Source organism: Ursus arctos, unplaced genomic scaffold, assembly GCF_023065955.2.
Source record: "Ursus arctos isolate Adak ecotype North America unplaced genomic scaffold, UrsArc2.0 scaffold_26, whole genome shotgun sequence".
Lineage (NCBI taxonomy): Eukaryota > Metazoa > Chordata > Mammalia > Carnivora > Ursidae > Ursus > Ursus arctos.
Window position 1 is genome coordinate 15,432,785 of NW_026622941.1, and position 20,998 is coordinate 15,453,782.

Below are 20,998 nucleotides of genomic sequence, written 5' to 3' on the forward strand. Positions count from 1 at the left end.
CATATTTCTTAAAAAGCACTTTTAGGGGCGCCTGGGTGGTGTAGTCATTAAGCGTCTGCCTTCGGCTCAGGGCGTGATCCTGGCGTTCTGGGATCGAGCCCCACATCAGGCTCCTCCGCTGGGAGCCTGCTGCTTCCTCTCCCACTCCCCCTGCTTGTGGTCCCTCTCTCGCTGGCTGTCTCTCTCTGTCAAATAAATAAATAAAATCTTTTTAAAAAAAGTGCTTTTAGTGGCTCATAATTGTTCGTTTAGATTTACCAAACAAAAGAAAATCATTGTGTAGCATTTTAGGTCTCATAATTTGAGCAACTCTGAAACCCACAAACAGAGCCTATTGGACTACAGAGAATTCTGTACAAGTTTCTCTTTTTATTTTATTTTATTTTATTTTATTTTATTTTATTTTATTTTTTCTAGTGTTAAAAACAGCTTTGTGTATATCATGGGTCTTGGCTTCAGAAAAGCTTGTGGTGTCATTAATGGAAAAGGCCATGAGCTTAGAAGTGAAAAGCCCAAAATTCAAGGATTGTATTTACCTGCATAAACACACACACATACACCCACTGCTCTTTGATCTATTTACCCTGTCTGAGCTGTAGTCTCCTCAAACTTCTTGTGAGATTTTTTGAAGGTCCAATGATCTTTGTGGGTGAAGCACACACTGTTTAGAAAAGTACTTTCTAAACAATAAAATGTCCTCCATGTGTAAAATTAGAGTAATCTATTGGTCATAAAGATTCAGGTAGTTGAGCTTTTCCTAGCTTCGCGTGAGATCTCTGTTTAACCATTTTTTTCATCGTTTTCGTAAAATTTCTACTTCCCTGGTAATGCTTCTCGGAGTAGAAGCAGAGTGGCCTGTGGCTATCCTAATGGTTAGGATAGGTCAGCTACTAATATTTGATACCCGTTACTAGACAGTCATCAGAATAACAAAGGACATTGAAGTTTTATAGTCTCAGAGGCATAAGAACCATGTGTATGTGCAGAACACACAAGAAAAACTGAAAACACCCGCAGATAACCTACTTCAATTCCCAAGTTTGCATAATAGTTGTAAAGACGATTTTAAATGGTTTCTAACTGTTTTTTCCCTCACAAGAGGAGCTGTAGATGGGGGGGCGGTCTCGTAGTGGAATTGTTTTAGTGGCTGCAGGTGGATGAAGGGGAAGAATATTTACTGGTCTAGTCTCTCCTGCATCAAGGAATCCCCGCCTGACCACATGATAGCCTGGGCTTTAGAGTGAAGATTGTGCAGGAAGCAACTTTAACCTGTGATTGGAGAAGAGCATGCACACTTTACATAAACACTGTTACCTGTGAGGGGCAGGGTGGATATTTTCATGTTTCTGCCACTTAATTAGAACTCTGAAAGCGAGGATTATGTTTTATTTATTTTCATATGTGTGTTCTCATTCGGGCACACATGCATGCACCTAAACATTCACACCCACGCACCTCGTACTCACAAACAGCACACTCACACACACCCATGTGTGTACCAGCACCAGTCCTAGCCATTATGGGTACTTAGTGATTACGTAACATGTTACTTCACACTTTGCCATCTCTCTTTGCTCGTGCCTTGCTCTCTCCTCACTTACCCTAAACTGACTTTATCATGAGTAAGCTGAGCTCCTTCTGCAGAAATCAGAAGCTATTTATCTGTAATTCTTATAGCTTCAATATCTAGGGCAGTGAGGGGAGTTTTGTTGGGGAGGGTGCAGTGATTCTCAGATTGGGCTGGAGGGTAGGGCAGATTTTATTGAAATCTCAACAGCTAGCGTCTATACACACGAATGTGTATATATATTGAATCTATATTATTCAGGATACAAGCACTATTGCTTTATCATATGGTATTACATAGAGTCTTCTTAGCAGGTGCAAACATCTATTTATAAGATGTACTTATTTGGCTTGGACGTGTTGAAAGGTGGTGGGACATAAGAGATTCATGTATATCAAGGGCCTTGGTGCTTTAAAAAAGGGTAAGGAACCCTTATCTAATTAAGGCCAAATGAATGAGTCCCTCTGTTTTGAAGGCTCAGAGATTTACTCTTTCAGGGTCTAGGCACCATTAGGTCCTGAGAGGTAAAGTCATAAGAACCAAAATATAAATGAGACTGCAGTTGAATTAGAATGGTAGAGAATTCATCACAACTCGGCCTTGTAATTGTCCCATGGTCTGGAGTGTGAATCCCATGGGGCAGTCCCTTCTGCTTCCATGGTCAAGGTGACTTGGAAGCTGAAATCATGATCAGAAAGGCTCTGTTGATTTTCTCTGAGCCAGAGGTTCTAAAGTCACTCCAGGGCCCAGGGCTCTCCGCACTGCAGGTAGGCTTGTGTGGCAAAAAAGCATACTTGGTGAGCATAGGTTAGACCAAAGAAAGTTCGATGAATCAGACGTTCAATGGTCTAAGACTCAAATAATCTGATACCTCTATTTCAAAATAGAGGTGATCTCATGAATGGATTAAAACATGCATAGTCCATTGGCTACAGCATCCCACATTCATCTCCTCACTTGGAACAGCCTTGGAGGTGGGATTAGCAAGACCAAGTCGGATCTGATGCAAGTCCGTCATCAATGTGGCTACTTAGACACAGTCAATGCATACCTTTGGGTCCTTCTTTTTCCCCGTTATCTTAGCTATCTGATCTGTCTTCTGACTGAGAGTCTCCCTCTTGTGTCTTCATGTCCCGCAAGCTAACGACTTACACCTGTGCTAGGTTCAGCTAGGAGATTAACTATCAAAAAGGAATGGTACAACCTTTGGTTCCTCGTAATTAGGGGGACCTCCAGAAACACCCAAGCACTGCTAATACCTACCCTCCCGCTCTCACATTCAATGATTCTACGGCCAGACGTTTCCCCAGGCAGTGTGGAGAAGGGCATGGAGTTTCGGTGCCTAAAGCACTCAACTTTAAGGCAGAGAGACTCAAGCTTTGGGTTACCTGCATGGGTTGTATAAGCCATTCACCTGAAGGTCCTACTTTATAAATACCAAAAAAAAAAAAAAAAGGTTTTTTTGAGTTACATCACACTGACGCTTCTTGGAGGCAGATGGTGAGACGTGAGGCAATTTGTCTTGGGAGTCTCTACAATCCATCTCAAAACAGCAGCACAAAAATCCCACGATCATCTCCCCCCTGCCAGCCTGAAATGTCAGCCCTGTGGGAAGCTGATAGGTGTTCCTGCTATCCGCGGAAACAGCACTTCTGCATTCGTATCTTCCAGAGCACTTTATTCACTATATAGCCTATGTAAACTGTTGGATTTGACAAGGAGGAGTTGTCAAAGGCAGACTTCTGGGAAGGGGCTATGTTGGGTCGAATTTGGCACCAATCTCTCACACTTGACAGCTCTGGCACGAGATCGTGGATGAGCTATAGAACCTAGGAGCCCCCTCAGTCAGCAAGCGCAGGCCCTAAGTCACATTTAATTCAGAAAGGCCTGACAGCCCTGCATAAAATAGGAGCAGTAAAATGGAGAAATAGGAGCCGTGCGCAAGAGTAGGCCATTTAAGTTCTTTCCTTTGACTGGAGTTTTGGAAAATATGAACAAGGACAGTATAGACTATGATATACCATGAGGAGGAGATGCGCATTACCAATCGAAGGAAAAGAATCCAAACTTGAAGCGAGAGCGACATGATTTTTAATAGCTCAAAGCTAAAAGGGGAAGCAGTAAAGAGTTAGAAGCTGCCTGAAGTTCTTATTTTTTAGCTTAAATAGTACATATCTGTATCTTTATCTCCATGTAAACAAACCAAAGAAAAAAAGGAAAGGATTGAAGCAGTTTTGTATAGTGACTAGAACAGTGGATTTGAAAACACCTATATCTGAGTCTTGGCTCTGACACTTTCTGGCTGCCTGAGATAATGACCACGGTATTTAACCTCCTTAAGCCCCATCTTTAATTCTAAAATGGCAAAATTAATACTTTACCTACTGTATGATAATCTTCTGCTGCAATAATTCTGTGGAACAAATCACCCATGACGCAGTGTCTTTGCAAATGATTCTGCAGGGTTGAGCCGATGTTGGCCGGGTTTGCTCATGTGTCTGCTGTAAGCTACACCTTGGCGAGGCAGGGCTGCTGGACGTGTGTCTGGTTGTCTTATGTAGCTGGGAACTGGCTGGAGCTTGGCTAATTCCAGATGATCTCAACTAGGATTACTGGGGCAACTCATCTCTATTCCATGTGGCCGATCCTCTAAAACAGGGGTCAGCAAACTATGGCTCTTCAGCCAAGTCCAGCTCATGGACTGGTTTTATAAAGAACGTTTGCTCGGAACACAGTTGTGCTCATTGATTGTCCTACTTTCGGTGGTGACTTCTCTGTCACCATAGCAGCGTTGAGTAGTTGAAGAGTTGCAGGAGAGACCCCCTGGCCCACAAAACCAAAAAAAAGTTTGCGATCTGGTCTTCTACAGAAAACGTTTGCTGACTCTTACTGCAATAGGCTAGCCTGGTGTGTTCACCGTGGCCATGGCAAAGAGCCATAGAAGAAATGAAAAATGCGTAAGCACCTTTTTAAGATTCTGCATGCATCACGTCAGCTAACATGCTACTGGCCAAAAAAAAAAAAAAAAAAAGAGAAAAGAAAAGTCATGTGAATTAAAGTGAGAATTGCAGAGAATTAAAGTGCTAGGAAACAGACTCAACCTCATCAGTGAGAACTGCAAAGTCACATGGCGAAGGGGCATGGATGCATGGAGAGAGAAAGAATTTAGGCTATTTATGCAGTCAATCTACCACATCTGCCCACTTTATGATGTTGTTATGAAGTTCGATTGGAACACGTGTAAAGCATCTTATAAACTCTGCAACATTAAAACAGCATTCATTCTACTGTGTCACCATTTGACCAGATTAGTGGTAATCTGTTATATACTCAGTATGATAGCAATAGTTATAACTAAATAAAAAATGCGATACTGGGTATGTGAACTTGGCCTTCTCCCTCTCATTTGCAATGTGCTGCGTAGGGAGACAGATGGGACAAGGAACAAATATTTGGATAGCCTTATTGCCTCCATAATCAAGTTGGTTCCCAAACTGTGCCCAGTCTGTTCTCTTGAATTATCATCTGCACCCTGCTCCCAACCAAGTGTTTCATCAAAATTAATCCATTGCTGACTATTGGTGCATTGAATATAGAACAGACAATATTATTGGCCCAAACGTAAACTGTTTGTTTTAGTATTTGCCACTGTGATTGTATATTACCTCTCTATGCATTGTGTTCTTCATGAAAATAAGAGCTGTGCTGAATTCTTGTCTGAGCTGCTAAATCTATAAATTTGATAACTACTGGGATGTAATTTACTTTTTCTTTATAACTCATGTTTCATGGCAATATAATCAGGCTTCAGAGCCAAGGATTGGTTCCAACAATAGTTTTGCCACTAACTTGCATGAGACATCCTTCCACATCACCTACTCTTGCTGTCTTCATTTTTTTACATTTAAAAGAAAGAGATTGAATTAGAAAAAACGTTTGAAATATTCACCCACTTTAGAAGTTCTCTTTGTTCTGAGGCAGGTGTTGGACTCCTCTCTTTCCAGTGATAAAGTATGAATGGCAAGATGTGGGAATAATTAGCGTAGAAAGCTTGTAGCCTCTATTAATGAGGTCAAAGATAAGTTTGTGAGTTAAACAGCATTTTGTGGCTCAACGTCTTAGAAAAATTAAGCTTTAAATTAATTTTCTCTGAATAACCAATGTGATGTCACCCAAACCAAATGATCATTTTTTGATTTTCAGGGGAAAAAAAAATGCATCATGACCCCTCCCCATCTTTTCAGGTTTGCTTCCATTAAATTTCTTCAGACATGACACATGCTCCCATTTCAGTAGACCCGTCACTAGTAGCAGGGAGTATTTGTGGGACGAATAGAATGCCCAGAAGTCAGGGAAATAGGATTCCTTGGTCTTTTTAATTCTTGGCTCCCAGAATGTTGACTCTAAGAGTTAGCGAGGTTCCTCTAGTCCAAATATCTATATGTCAAATAGCAGAAAATGTTTTATTCATTGCTTCATGAAAGAAATATTCACTGAGGACCTCCTATGTGCCAAGCACCGTTCTAGGTGCTTAGTACACATCAGTGATAGACACGTGACGATCGTTGCCTTGCAGAGTTTGTATTCTCGTGGAGATCCTTTCATTTACGGCTTGTAAAGAAGGCAAAAGGAAAGCACAAGGATTGGTTGAACTTACTGAACCTCTGTCTATACTGGGAATTACCCATGCCAGAGTTCAGTCCACTAGGGCCCGTGGGCCACAGCTGACCTGCTACTTTATATTGTTTGGCCCATAAGCTAATTTTTTTTTTAAAGATTTTATTTATTTATTTGACAGAGAGAGAGACAGCCAGCGAGAGAGGGAACACAGCAGGGGGAGTGGGAGAGGAAGAAGCAGGCTCCCAGCAGAGGAGCCTGACGTGGGGCTTGATCCCAGAACGCCGGGATCACGCCCTGAGCTGAAGGCAGATGCTTAACGACTGAGCCACCCAGGCGCCCCTAATTTTTTTTTTTTAACTAATGAACACTTGCACTAAATTTGATGATTGGCCACACTCACCTTGAACCCCAATTAAGCAAAATAGTAACCTTTGAATAAAATTCCATTCTTCTCCCTAGGAGATCTGAATTACAAAAACAAAATTGTGCTCTATTATTATCGTTATCTTTTGAACTTCATCAATTAAAAAATGTTAACACTTGTTTTCTCTCTTGTTATAAAAGTACCTATATAACATAGTTGAATTTGCCTTTTAGTTCAAAAGTCTAAATACTTCTACAGAAAAAGTGTGTTAGTCCCTGATCTATACAACTGAATCAAAAAGATATAAATGGATACAGAAATTTCTCTAGTTCTTTTTCACTGAAGAACTGGGGCTGGAATTTAATCAAAGTGACTAAGAAAACTGTGTTTCAACACTGATCCTCTCATACTTGAACCAAGGTATCCATGTCTGTTCCAAATTCTTATGTCCTACGTGGTATGGGTACGCTGGGATATTTGGTAATCTTTTAAGCCTTTGCTGAATTGTTAAAGGATTGAGATACTGTTAATTGATCTGAATGAAAACATAACTTCTTCCCAGCATGTTCTGCTCCTGGATGTGTGCTCTCTGGTAGCTGAATGTTCTCCCTGAGATGGGTACTTCTTGAGGTTACCATGAGGGATATTGAAGTTTTAAAGACTTTTTGGCTAGAAAAATTTCGCCTTGCTTGGATTCGATGTACAGAAATCATGACACTTCCAGTGTCACACTATTAAGTCATTCAGTTTCCAGAAACAGTGGTTAAAGCCGTTAATGAGTAATCACTTTTAGTAGTTTATACTAACATAGAGCAGAATAAGCTGTGGCCAAAGGAGAGCAAGTGGAAGCCTCGGAAACAGTTGATGGGATCTAATTTAACATCTTTGTTTTTTCCTGGGACATTTATGCTCATGGTGGTGATTTTATATTGCATACATATAATATAGTCATGGTTATTGCTTTTAAAATTGCTCCTAGTTTCTCTGATGGTTTTAAATTTATTACTATTTTATGGAGAAATAGTATATTATTCCGCTGGAAAAATCACGACTTCTCATTGCTCTGCCACGCAAACGAATTTTAAATTCACGAATTTAAAAATCGCCCCAAACCCTTCACCAAAAACAACAGTCACCATTGTATTTAGAATTCTAAGTTAGAGTTTTAAAATATATTTCAAAATATGAACTAGGAAATTACATACATACCCATTTTTAGGAATCCATCCCAAAGATACGCCAGGCAAAAATATGAAAGTACTTGTGAACAAGGCTATTCACGGAAGCACAGTTTGTAATGGCAAAATATTGCAAATAATCCAAATATTAGCCAATAGGGAATAGCTGAATAACTTATGATACACATGGATTATTATGCAGCTATAAAAAAGAATGAGAAAATTTCCGTGTTTACTACGCAATAATCTCCAGGATGTAACAATGTGTGTGTGTACATGCACTCACGTGCACATGCATGTCTGCATGCTTCTATTTTAAAAATTAATAAAAAGATAAACCATAAGGTCCAAAAGAATAGTTGACAGTAGGGGAAGGAGAGGGCAGAATGGAAGGGAGAAGAATAGAAACTATTCTTTTTTTTTCCTTTAAGAACATTGTTTTGAAGATGTGACTTTGGAAATGCAAATATTTTACATAATAATAAAATAAAAGTAATCACAAAGAGCAATTCCTAAACATTGAAAGCCAAAGGAAAAAGAAACCTCAAAGCGTCTCCTGTCAAGGCACGCAGGAACTAGCCCAAGTGACTTTAAAGCATTGAAGATTGACTGTACATCCTTGGTGGAACCACAGAATGTAAAAAACAAACAAATAATCTTCTTTTGTGTAATGGTATAATTGGTGGTAGTGTTAATATTATTCTGAGACCTGTGTATGTGAGACCTAGTGTGAAATAAAACAAATGAGTAATTACATCGGCATTGTTGAAAATCAGGATCTGGGGGCACAGCAGAAAGGAGAAACAGATATGAAATCCGTGAGTAAAAACCCTGTACTCCTGATTTTGAGTTGGAAGTATTAGTATGAACGTAGGATGTGTTTCATCTAGAACAAAACAAAGATAAACTTAGTTTCTATTTATGCTCAATGAAAAGAACTAACAGCCTGATGCAGGAAATATAAGATGAACCTGGTATGTATGACTTGTCACATCAGAAAATAAGGATACTAGTGTCATCTCAAAAGGACTCAGGGGCCTAAATGAATAGACGCCTGTGTCAAAGACAGGATGACTTAATCAGTAAGAACAATAGTTGCAGTAAATCATAAGACATCCAAGGTGTTTAAATCTGTGAGTTGATAAAATACTTATAATTACAACACATAAATATATGACATACATACCTATTATTTATATAATATATATGTATATATATACACATATACATACATAATATACATGTATGCATACATGTGTATATATAAAAAATATATATTTAATTATATATAATATAATACATTATATTATATGTAATATTATATATAATATATATTTTATATATTATTATATAATATATTATATAATATATTATATATTTATATATATAAATATATATAATATATTATATAATATTATATATATTTATATATATAAATATATATTTATATATATAAATATATATTTATATATATTTAAATATATAAATATATATATTTATATATATAATATATATATAAAATATACATAGGAGACAGTATATATTATCATCTTTGAAGGATGTTACGAGTCTTATTCTTTGTGAAAACTTAAAAAATAAAGAACCAAGCATTTTTCTTGCCCCTTTTACAAACTGTACCTCAGCCTAACCAGTTGCTGTTGAGAGGGAAATGTCTCTTTGTAGAAGCACACTAGCTAATAACTGAAGAAATAATTTATCTTTTCATTACCTTACAAATTAATGGATCTAAACTATGATTATTAATGGCCACTAACATCACAAAAAGAAGGCAACCAGGGAGAACTTACCCCTGAGGGCAGTGTACACCATCACCTACGAAGCTGGACCAAAAAGCCAGCATGAGTCTCTCCAGTCTCTAATTTTGATACAAATTTATAAGAAATACAAAGGACAAAAGCCGCCATGAGGATGAAATTAAAAAATCAGATTGAAGAAAACTTTAGAGGATAAACAACCCATTTTTTTCAACAAAAACTTAAAGAAAGATAGTAAAAGAAAGAGAAAGAGAGAGACACCTATAGATAAGAGAAATTTGAGAGATTTATCATCTCTCCATGTATGGACACCGTTTTGGATTCTTATTCAAAAAACAAGGTAAAAACAAACTGAAAACCAGTAAGTAATTGGGGAAATGTGAACATGAATGTATATTTGTTATCAAAGAATATTTTTTGAAAAGGAATTCCTTTAACATTTTCAGGTGTGATAATGGTATTGAATGTGCAAAAAAAAAAAGTCTCCATCTTTTAGAAACATCTCTGAGATATTTACAGATGATCTGATGTCTGAGACAGTTTCAAACTGCAGGGATGGGATAGAGAAGGACGGGAAGAGGTCAGTGTAAAGAAAGTGACATTGGACTTGAGGTTTTTTTGTTTTCTTTCTTTTTTTTTAAGATTTTATTTATTTATTTGTCTCCAGACAAGGAGAGCTGCAGGCAGAGGGAGAAGCAGTCTCCCCACTGAGCAAGGAGCCCGATGCAGGACTCGACCCCAGAACCCTGGGATCATGACCTGAGCTGAAGGCAGACACTTAACTGAGTAAGCCACCCAGGCGTCCTGGTTTTGAATTTTGAACTGTTGAAGATGAGTGATAGGTTCATGGAGAGTTACTACACTGTCTCTCTACTTTGATTTATGTTTGAAATATTTTAGAATAAAACATTAAAACCTAGAGGGTAGAGGTGAGCAAATTCTTCCAAGACCTAGAACTATAAGCTTTATCAAAGTCTAAATAAATTAGATGCTGTCTGTTGAAGGAATACTTTAAAAGTATTGTGTACTCTGATGAGCACTGAGTAATATACGGAATTGTTGAATCACTACAGTGCACACCTGAAACTAATATAACACTGCATGCTAACAATACTGGAATTAAAATGGAAAAAATAGATGAGCAACTGAAGGACAAAATATTTTGTACTCGAAGATTGTGTACAAGCTGAGGTGTATTAGCGGGTGCTTATGATTAACATTTTTATCCATAGTAAAATTTTATATTCTTTTTCACGACTGGATTTCTCCTGCAAAGTTTTTGTTAAGATGTTGCCCTGCAGGGACAAAATCTTAATATAACAGACACCGTGTGCATCTCGACAGATATAATAGAGATAATATTTTTCAAATATGTTTACAAACAATTTAATCTCTCTGAAAACCACACAGTTTTTTCCGTTACTGTATGCCCTGAGACTTTATCACCCCAGGAAAGAGGAGAGTAGGTACCTTCTAGAACTAAGAGGCAGAAGTAGGAAAGATGGAAGATATGACCCAGGAGACTTCTTCACTGAAGAGGGACAGGAAGCAGAAATGCTTCTGGTACAAAAACAAGGTGGTTCGTGCAGAATGGGTCCAGGAATGGGATGTTAACTGTGGTCCCCTGAGGGGACCCACACACTCCTGGCCTTTGTGAAAAGATATGGCCGCAGTGAGTACTCTGCCCCATGTCATTGGTTTACCAGTGCCCCCTCCAACAAGATGTGTAAAGTCCTAACCCCTAGAACCTCTGAGTGTGATCTTATGTGGACCAAGGATCTTTGCAGAGGTAAATAAATTAAAGATCTTGACTTGAGATTATTCTGAATTAGGATGGGCCCTAAATCCAATACCAAACCCTTCTAAGGGAAGAGCAGGGGGAACAGATACAGAGACACAAAGAGAAGGTAATGGAAGAGGGTGACAGACTGGAATTCTACGACTCCATGCCAAGGAATGCCAAGGGTTGCTGGTAACCATCGGAAGTGATGAGAGTCATAGAGCTGATTCTCCCTCAGAGCCTCCAGAGAGAACCAACCCTGCAGACAATTTGATTTCAGACTTCTGTCTCCAGAACTAGGAGAAAAAAACTTCTGTCCTTTCACTTTGTGATAATTTGCCACAGGAATCCTAAGAAACTAATATGCCCTGCTTCTCTCTCTCTCTTTTTTTTAAAGATTTTATTGATTTATTTGAGAGAGAGAGACAGAGAGTGCGTGTGACTGGAGGGAAGGGCAGAAGGAGAGAGAATCCCAAGCAGACTCTGTGCTGAGCTTGGAACCTGAGACAGCGCTCCATCTCACAATCCTGAGATCACGACCTGAGCTGAAATTGAGTTGGATGCTCAAATGACTGAGCCCCCCAAGCCCCCCAAATCCTGCTTCTTGTCATGAACTCTGGGAGGAGTGCACCCAACGGGGCTCTGGGGTGATATGAGAGTAGTAATGTCAGTGTCATGTGGTTTGGAAGGGAAAGTCTCAGAAATAAGACCCTCGAGTCTCTCCTGGTTCACTTTCATAGACTGTTTCTTGAGGTTCTGACATGTTCTGGGTGGGATGGCGGAGAACAGGTGGTCCTATCACAGAGGTCCCGCAGTGAGAGTGGACTCTGGTGACGGCCACAGTGGAGGCTGCAGGGGCAGGTGGATAGTAGAGGTAGAGACTGGAAAGGGACATAAGTTGGGTGGGAATGGGGGATATTACCAGATACTAAATGTGTTGAGAGAACAGACTGGGGATTCCACCAGGGTGGACCTGTCAGTGGGGATTTAGACTGGACAGTCGGAGGTCGGAGAACAGAAGAAACCACTACAGCTCAGAGAAGCAGAAGCCAGAAGAGAAATACAACACAGGGACTGGAGACCACCTTCCCGGTAGGAGCTTCTTTATGTGCCCAAATTTCATTTGGAGAAAGAGGAGAACCTTGGAAAGAGAAATTGCTCGAATAACTAGTTGGAACAGTAGTAAGAGTTTGCCTGCAATGGATGATAGTACTCAAGAGGGGGTTTGGTGAGCATGAATGGGCAAATTTAAAAGTTTTCTTGTCACTAGAGGTTGGGGGAAGGTGGGCCGAAGGGAGGACTTTGGGATTACGTCAATGAGATACTTCCGTAAAAGCTGTACTGGGGGCAGGAATTGCAGTACGGAAAACTTGACCTTGCTACACAGAGAAGAGGCAACAAATCAGTGGTTGCAGACTTTCAATATTTTTCTCGTAATAAAATCCACTATGATTATTATCAGCTAATTTAGACCTAATCTAATTTATTTTCACATCTGTCTTCCTGTGAAAAAGTCAGCTTTTGACAATGAATTTCCGATGCAACCATCTCCATTTCTGCTTCTGTCCTACCATCAAAGGCCAGGAGCAGCCCAACTCTTGTGAGGGCTTTGTTTTATCGGTCTGGGTGGCTGGCTTTGATTTGGCTTGGTCATCTTGCTGCAAAGCTCGTGAGTCACTCTCATTAAGAGTCCTGCTGGTGCTCATTTACAAATCGAAGTTTGGGGGACTGTTTTTAATGTATTCACTTTATTTTGAAGCTCTGCGTCTTTTCTACCTCTCGAGGGTCAGGTCTGTTTTATAGACAACTAGAAAGAGAGGATGGAAGGAATTACCCACAAAATGAGGGTCTCCCACCCATGAACTCTCCTCAGCGCTGGCCTGGAGAATCTACCTGTTGTCTCCAGTCTTGGCTCCATTTGGCTATGCTTGTTAGGGGTGGTCGAACAAGTGGTGAAAGTTCAGGGGCTCCATTTCTGGGGCTTCAACCTTCTGACCTCTGCTTGCCTTCAAATGCACTGATTCATTTGCTAGGGTAGGAGGTAAAGTTCAATAAGTGAACCTAAAGTGAACCACGCAGCTCGCGGTTTGGAAATTCTTGGACTCCTCTGGAGCATTTCGGTGATTTCCCACTGCCACTAGATGTCCCTGTGTGGCTTTTCTTTTGGCCATCAGTGCAGTCGGCTCGCAAGTTACTTCTGCTCGGCTGCATGGAAGGAGAGTGCTCTGCGGTCCCCGAAGAGGCAGATCACAGTGGAATATTATCCAAGCTGGCCCCCGACACACCTTATCCTAGGACAGTGATTTCAAGTATGAGGTCAAAAGTAATCTGAGGTTGTGTAGCAATCACGACTCTCTCCATAGAGGTCCCTGGGGTCTTTCCAACTTGCACTTGTTAAACTTTCCTGCCTCCCGGCCCACTCTGAGTAGCCTAGACCAAAACTTTAAAAACAATCTTGAAGAACCGGCTCTTAAAAATATGTTTTTGTACTTGCGATCTCTTCTAGACCACTCAGTGGTCTCACGGTGCCTGACCAGCTTGCAGCTCACATCCCATGCAACTCACCAGGCGGGTTGGATAGCATCCAGACTGGGTATTCCCTGTTTCAAGAAACAAGTTCACCGATTATGGGCGTGGATGCGACGTTGTGCAGCAATGTCGACTGATTATAAAAGGTTTTTAACGCAAACTCAATCTCTGTATTTCTGTTGTCATTGACCGGCATCCGGTTGTAGACCAGTGCCGGTCTGCGGACCACACGTCGAGTGGCACTGGCCTAGGCATTCCCATAAGCTTCGTTCTACATCCTTGAATGAAAACCTATGGGCCATTAGGAAGTGGGACGCTCGAGGCAGCTTTGGAAAACTTGAATGGAGCCCCAAGCAATGTGCAGAGGGCTGTGGGCTCTGTCCTTTCAGGGCTCCTGCTCTAGGTCAGGTGTGGACCTTCCATTGACCTCCTGCCCTGAATCTCAAATGAAGGCTGCTTTGAACAGACACAGTGGGCGATCCCTGGAAGCAATAGCAGTGGAGCGGGAATGGGGGTTCTTATAGCTTCTGAACCTTCCGGCAGAAGTTAAGTGCGTCTCGTAAAGGTTCACTCTGCACTTTCGAGAAGAAATAAAGGTGGCATATTTATCAAATACCATGTACTTGGATTCATTTTAATAATTAGCCGTAGTGACACCAAGGTGATAGATAGTGCGGTGGCTTCCCCAGCAACCAGCTCCAATTCTGGAAACAGCATAAGAGAGTTTAAGCTTCCCAAACTGGAAAGAAATAGTTTATTTACTCAATGCACCAACAGTTTGTGTCCCAACAATCATTTATTCAGCCAGTTATTTGTAATGCAAAAGCACAATTTGCCTTAAAAACGAAGTTGAGAATGGTCCTTAAGTTTCCTGTGGGTTCACAGAAAATCACTGAAACCAGCAGTCATTGAATTAAAATAATAAAGCAAAGTTTTCTTCTTCTTTATGATTCCATAGGCTAGGTCAAGTCCAGCTGCAGAGAACATGGATTTCTCTGTTACAAATTCTTGGAAATCCTAATTCTAAATTTTGATAGAAAGTTTCCCCTCTCCTTCTCAGGAGAGCCACTGGGGGATGGGGTTTCTCAGGACTTCCTTGCTCTGGTTGGGTCAGGACAGCAATATGACCTGAGTGGCCCTCAGTGGCCGGCAGAGAGGCAGGACTCCAGACAAGAGGGAATGGGGAAGAAGGGTTTCATTAGCTGTTTCTTTGAAATTGAAGTACAAAACCGTGTTGGCGGGGCGCCTGGGTGGCACAGCGGTTAAGCTTCTGCCTTCGGCTCAGGGCGTGATCCCAGCGTTCTGGGATCGAGCCCCACATCAGGCTCCTCCGCTGGGAGCCTGCTTCTTCCTCTCCCACTCCCCCTGCTTGTGTTCCCTCTCTCGCTGGCTGTCTCTCTGTCAAATAAATAAATAAAATCTTAAAAAAAAAAAAAACCGTGTTGGATGAGCAGTGCTGGGGTTTTTGCGGTAAAATCTCGTGGTGGCTGGGAGTCAGGCATGGGGTGTCTCAGAGAGGAAGTAGGGCGGTGAGTGCCAGAAGCTTTGGATCAGGTGCTGCGAAGGGGAAGTGTTTATGAAGAGCGGGAGGAAGCAGCCCAAGTGGAAAAGGAAGAGGCAAGAAACGCTCACGGGAGAAAAGAAGTTGAAGGGCGATACACAGCTCCGTCAATCGGAGACTGGAACTCTACAGGGTAAGGCTCATTTTTATGTGTTCACATTTATGAGGCAAGGGCTTCCAAGGAGAGACCCTGAATACGTCCTCCCAGAACGATGACTCTAGTGAGGGCCGATCTCTGCAGCGTCTGCCTCGGAAAAGCTAGCACAGGCAGGGGCAGATCCAGGTTTTATGGAGCCCGAAGCTCACGCGGTGTGTGGGTGCCTCAGAAAAAAGGCAATTTTTTTTTAAAGATTTTATTTATTTACTTGACAGAGAGAGAGACAGCCAGCGAGAGAGGGAACACAAGCAGGGGGAGTGGGAGAGGAAGAAGCAGGCTCCCAGCGGAGGAGCCCAATGCGGGGCTCGATCCCAGCACCCTGGGATCATGCCCTGAGCCGAAGGGAGACGCTTAACAACTGAGCCACCCAGGCGTCCCCAAAAAGGGCAAATTTAAAAATTTTAAATTACGTATAAAAATAGTATTTACTGAGGTAAGAAAATAAAAACAGAACAATATATCCATTTTAAAGCGCTGGTAAGTACCACAAAACACAGAAAAATGACAGTATTTGTAATTGTCAGATCTATCTGTACAATTCTTTTCTATGTATTTTTATCGTATCTTCTTTCAGTACCTCTCCAAATGACAATGATTGCATACTATGATTTTCTATAACCGTCACAGAAGGATAATTCTCTCCTGTAACTTCTAGCATGGGATAGGGTTCAGGATTGGCTACCCTCAAAATATGGACCTTGGCATATGGAGCATTTAAAGGTGAAGGAGTTTGAAGAAACGGGAATGTCACTCTGCCCTTCCCAGCCCTTCTCTCCTGCAACAGATCATAAAACTCTCATGAAAGAGGTGCCCTCCCTACACCAGGAGGAAAGAAACCTCCTTATCTCTGAAGACAAAGGGTTGCCGAGAAAAATCTCACAAACAACCTTGCTAAGTTTCGCCAGTATACTACACTTACCCCATATTCCTTCACCTAGCACATTTCCACACAGCTGCCGACTCTTCGTCAAACCTAGCATCAAAATATTCAGATCTGTCTCTTGCAGGTTCATTTCCTATCAAAGGTCCCTGTGGCAGGTAAAACTTATACTAAATACATTTGTGAGCTTTTCTCCTGCTAATCTGTCTTTGTCAGTTTAATTTGCAGACCCCACCAGAGACCCCAAGAGGGTGGAGGAAAATATTTTCTTCTCCTACACACATTTAATCAAAAATTTAAAAAATGTATTGATAGTCTTAGAAAAAATTAGTTTTTTAATACATTATCAGTAATACCACGCAAACTTTCAGGATTGCTGTCAAATTTAGGAACATTTCTCCCAAATTTCTTCATACACGAACTGTTTGAAAGATTTCTACAGACGAGCCTCTGGTTCCATGCATTCCAGCGTGATTTCTCACCCTGAATTTATGTAACTGGGGTAGTTATCACAATAATACATGTTCAAATCATAATACAAACTCTAGCCCTTCACTTTTGTCCTTACCAGGTTGCGTCAGCACAGTGGCCAATATGAATATTTCTGCAAGCCATTACTACAAATGGATACTTAGCAATCACTTAACCATGCCCAGAAATGACTACAAGCAATATCTGTTTCTCTCTCCCCTGTCTCTACTTCTATCTTTGTATAGCTGTGCCTATTACATAATTATTTATATCTATTAAGTACTTATACAGATGGATGGATAGATAGATAGATAGATAGATAGATAGATAGATAGATAGAAATCAACACTGGTCCATATCCAAATAAAATCTTCTTAATGTATTCCCAGTTCATCTTCCGCTTAAGCAAGTATCGAAAATGCCTGAGCTGTTGTAACGTCACTCAACATGAGTTGAAATTTTCTGAAGGGTGTGTTTGAGGGGAAGTAGGCAATAGTCTTAACTCATTCCTGTTTAAATACATTAGTTTCACAAATTTCATAAAGACATATCTCCATGTGAACACATTGCTAGGGCTCTTTCCAGACCACTGGAAGACACCTGTCCAAATGAGGGGGTCTTGATGTTTAAGGCTCACTACTTCACAGTAAGTCTGTGAAAAGAGACAGTAGCAGGAAAGTTTGTCCCCAGAAATGTGGGAAATAAAAAGAAACCTACCCTATCATGTACACAGGGAGGAATGCAGTGTCCTTCCTCAGCCCCCAAATTGTGAACTATGTATAGGAGGAGAGCATGGGAGGAATAAATGCTTCCTTTTCCTGCCAGAGCGAGGAAAACTCACAGTGAGAGGCTGTCCACACAGAGATGTTACCACGGCAGCAAAGGTGAAAACAACAGATCTGGAGCATAGTTTCATCAAACCTAATGCCTGGAGGAACAGCAGGCAGCAGGGTCGATGGTTGTAATAAATAAGTTTGTAAGCCTTTGGCAACCACGTGGATTTGAGAGACATGGGTTTGAAGAAAGAGAGGAGGCTAATATTTCAGAGATTATGCTAACTGGGGCTCAGCCTGTTATACTTATGTTACCCACACCCTCCTGTTTTTCCATCCCTTGATCAGTGGCCCCAACATATCTGTTACCCTTAATCGTTAGTAATGCCTTTAAACCACTAGAGTATTGTATCAGTTAACACTCAACTCAAACCCAATCCAACCTAATGGTATAGTTCTTTTGTCATCAATTTTGTTTAGTAATCTACTATATTAATAGACCACACTTACCCAGTTTATAAACATTTAGGTTGCTTCCTTACTTTTGCTCTTATAAATAATGTGGCTGTGAACATTCGTGCATGCGTCCCTGTGCTAACAGACAAGATATTCTCTGAGATATACCTAGAAGACAAATTGCTGGACTATAGAATATATACATCCCTAATTTTACTTGGTAATAACAAATTGTTTTCCAAAGCGATGGCATTATGAATCCACCAACAGTATTTGATAGACCTCCTTTTGCTCTATGTCTTTATCAACACTTGGTATTGTTAGACTTTTTAATATTTCCCAAATTTGTGAATGGTTAACGGTATCTCACTGTGGTTTTAGTTTGCTTCTCTATGGTAGCAAGCATCTTTTCATACATTTTTTGGTTTTGTCTTTGTGGAAGTGCTCATGCAGATCTTTTGATCTCTTTGAGGTGTCTTTTGATAAATTTTTAAATTTTAATGTCATGGAATTTAAACATTTTTTCTTTTTGGTTTTGGTGTTTTCTGAATAAAATTAATGATAATATCTTGAGTTTGTAAGAATATTTCTCTGCATTTCTAAAATATTTATAGTTCTGTCTTTTTATAGACCACAGTTCACTGGGGAAGTGACATTTGAAAATCTAGTACAAGGCAATCTTGGAAAAGAAGAACAGAACTGGAGGTACCACAATTCCAGATTTCAAGATAGACTACAAAGCTGTAGTAATCAAAACAGTATGGTACCAGCCCAAAAATAGACACATAGATTGATGGGACAGAATACAGTCCAGAAATAAGCCCATGATTACCCATAATCTTCAACAACGGAGGCAAGAATACACAATGGGAAAAAGACAGTCTCTTTAGCAAATGGTATTGGGAAAACTGGACAACTATATGCAAAAAAATGAAACTGGACAACTTTCTTAACCAAACACAAAAATAAACTCAAAATGGATTAAAGACTTAAATGTGAGACTTGAAACCATAAAAATCCTAGAAAAGAGCACAGGCAGTAATTTCTCTGACATCAGCTGTAACAACATTTTTCTAGATATGTCTCCTGAGGCAAAGGAAACAAAAACAAAAATAAAATACTGAGACTACATCAAAATTAAAAAGGTTCCGCACAGCAAAGGAAATAATCAACAAAATTAAAAGACAACCTACTGAATTGGAGAAGATATTTACAAATGATTTATCTGATAAAAGATTAGTATCCAAAATATATAAAGAACTTAAAAACTCAACATCCAAAAAATGAATAATCCAATTTAAAAAATGGGCAGAAGACATGAACAGACATTTCTCCAAAGAAGGTATCCAGATGGCCAACAGACACATGAAAAGATGCTCAACATCACTCATCATCAGGGAAATGCAAATTAAAACCACAATGAGATACCACCTCACATCTGTCAGAATGGCTAAAATAAAAAACATGAGGAACAACAGGTATTGGCAAGGATGTAGAGAAAGAGGAAACCTCTTACACTGTTGGTGGGAATGCAAGCTGGTGCAGCCAGCGTGGAAAACAGTATGAAGGTTCCTCAAGAAGTTAAAAAATAGAACTACCCTCTGATCCAGTAATCACGATACTGGGTATTTACCCACAAATACAAAACTGCAACTAATTCAAAGGGATACATTCTCCCTTATGTTTGTAGCAGCGTTATTACAATAGCCAAATTATGGAAACAGCCCAAGTGTCCACGGATAGATGAATGGATAAAGAAGATATATATGATGGAATATTACTCTGCTACAAAAAAGAATGAAATCTTGCCATTCACAACAACATGAATGGATCTAGAAGGTAAAATGCTAAGTGAAATAGTCAGAGGAAGACAAAAAACAGACTTTTAACTGTACAAAACAAACAGATGGATACCAGAAGGGAGGTGTGTGTGGGAATGGGTGAAACAGGTGGAGGGGGGTAAGAGTACACTCATTGGCTTAGGTCATGTTCTCAGGGTTGTGAGTTCCAGCCCTGTGTGGGGCTCCACATTGGGTGTGGAACCTGCCTAAGATTCTCTCTCTTTCTCTCTGCCCCTCCTTCTGTCCCTGAGCTCATGTACACACTCTCTTTCTTAAAAATAAATAAATAAATAAGAGTACAAGTGCAAGCAACAAAAGAAAACAGTAGGTAAACTGAACGGCATCAAAATTAAAAACTTTTGTACTTCAAAGGATACTCTTAAAGTGAAAAGACGTCCTAGAGATTGGGAGAAAATACTTGTTAATCATATAACTGATATGGGTCTAGAATCCAGAATATGTAAAGACAACTCAATTTATTTATTTATTTATTTATTTATTTATTTATTTATTTATTTATAAAAAGATTTTATTTATTTATTTGACAGAGAGAGAGAGACAGCCAGCGAGAGAGGGAACACAAGCAGGGGTAGTGGGAGAGGAAGAAGCAGGCTCCCAGCGGAGCAGGGAGCCCAATGCAGGGCTCGATCCCAGGACTCTGGGATCATGCCCTGAGCTGAAGGCAGACGCTTGATGACTGAGCCACCCAGGCACCCCAAGACAACCCAATTTAAAAATGGGTGAAGAACCTAAATAGACATGTCCTCAAAGATATAAAAAATTGGCTAAGTGCATGAAAAGATACTCAACATCATTAGTCTCTAGGGAAGTACAAATCAAATCCATAGTGAGATAGCGTTTCACATCCACTGGGAAGACTATAATTAAAACAATAATAATAACAAGTTGTAGAAAAGTTGGGACATTCATACATGCTGTTGGAAATGTACAGCAGTGCAGTCAGTTTGGAAAATACTGTGGCAGTTCCTTAAAAGGTCAAACATAGAATTACCTTATGACCTAGAAATTCCACTCCTCGCTATAAG